Genomic DNA, 1,884 nt, shown 5'->3' with positions numbered 1-1,884 from the left:
GGCGCGCGGGAACCGGCCGCGGGGGGGGGGCAGAAAGTTGTGAAACGGCCTTGGCGCGCGCGCGGATGCCCGGATGGAGCGGGGGGCGGGGGAGGCGGTTGAGGGGGGTGAGGGGGGAGTGGTCCTCGCGGCGTCGCGCGTGCGCGGAACGGCTCCTGCGGCCGCCGGGGCCGCCACAACAAAGTGGAGAGGGAGGGGCGGGGCCAGGGAGAGAGAGCGGGGTAGGGTTGGTGGGCAAGGGTAGGAGATGGATAGAGATAGGGATAGAGATAGGGATAGGGATAGGGATAGGGATAGGGATAGGGATAGGGATAGGGATAGGGATAGGGATAGGGATGGGGATGGGGATAGGGGTAGAGGTATAGGGAGAATGAGAGAAAGGGGGTAGAGGATAGAGATAAGGGTAGGGATAGGGATAGTTGAGAGGGAGAGGAATAGGAGACAGGGCCAGAGATAGGGATAGAGACAAGAACAGGGACAGGGGATTCAGAGAGGGATAGGGGAAAAGGAAAGGACTGAGGAAAGGACGAGAGCACGGACAGGGGATTCGGCTTCCTTTCCTTTCCCTTTCCTGCCCACCCCGAGCGTGTCCACTGGGGACTGTCCTGGGTTGAAGGAGGGACGCCCCTCAGCATGGCGAGAGACCTCCCTCCCAGTGCCCCCCAGATCCCGGCCTTCTGCTCCAAGCCAAGCGCTCCCACTCCACTTGACCCACGTTCCCCTTCCCAGCCGCTGGATCTCCTCTGCCCTTCCCCGTCCCTGTCCTCACGGGGCCAGCCGGGGCAGCCGCCCCTCGCTCCGGCCCGCCCCGTCCCGCCAGTGTCTCCCCCATGGCGTGAGGGGCCGTGCTCGCCCCAGGGAACGCTCCAGCCGCCCGGGATCCTCGGCCATGCCCAGGATCCCGGCTGGTGTCACCTGCTTCAGGCAGAGATCCAGGCACTGGGGAGTCACAGGGTCCGGCAGGGTCACAGGGTCTGTCTGGGAGGGTCACAGGCAGCGCATCCATTTTGCGCGGTTCCTCACCCACCCCATCCAGCCGCTCCTCACTGGGACAGCACCGGGACTGCTGTACCTCACTGCTGGTGTCCTCGCACCCCAAAGTGGGGTGTCAAACCTGAGACACATTAAAAAGCAAAATCTAACCAGGGGAGTTTCCTGTCTTCTGGCAGATGAGTTACTTTCAGATCTGCAGCTAAGGGGGAGCACAAACGGGGTTGTAGTAACTCAAGGGAGAAGGGATGGGAGTGTGGGACCCGCTCAAATGAACCTGCTTCTGAGGGACGGCGATGCAGATCCTCTGAGTCTATTTAGTTAATAGATAACAGCAGCAATATTTTAAACTGGTTGACTCAAGAAGGGTTGACTCAAGCGGATGCTCCAGTTCAGCCAAGTCATGGTTGGATAGTAAGGGATCCGAGTGCCACCAGGTCACCCTGCAGCACAGATGTGCTCCAGATCAGGTGTGGACACAAACACATCACCTTGATGTCACTTCTCTTCCACGAATATGTGATAAGACTTCAGGTCCTAGAGACAGACACTACCTGATGCAGCATCAAGCCAGCTGCCAACTTTTTAAAAATAGATTCAAACCAGCAGCATCAATGTACATTGATGTTTTACCATGTTTTTTACCAGTGCTTTACCATGCAGCTGCAGTATTTCCATGCACTAATGGGAGCTGTGCAGCTAGATTTACTGTTGTCTTGATGCATGGCTGGAGTAGGATTGGAAGCCAAAAACAATGTTCAGAATAATTTTACTGATGACAGTCAAAATTTAGGGCACCATTTAGCAAGCACCTTTTAGCCAATGGAGTGCTTGGGACCAGAATTTGGGTGTATACATACTCCACTCCTGCACTGATTGAACACTGATATTTTA

Source organism: Onychostruthus taczanowskii, unplaced genomic scaffold, assembly GCF_017590055.1.
Source record: "Onychostruthus taczanowskii isolate IOZ18803 unplaced genomic scaffold, ASM1759005v1 scaffold15, whole genome shotgun sequence".
NCBI lineage: Eukaryota > Metazoa > Chordata > Aves > Passeriformes > Passeridae > Onychostruthus > Onychostruthus taczanowskii.
This window is presented reverse-complemented; position numbering follows the sequence as displayed.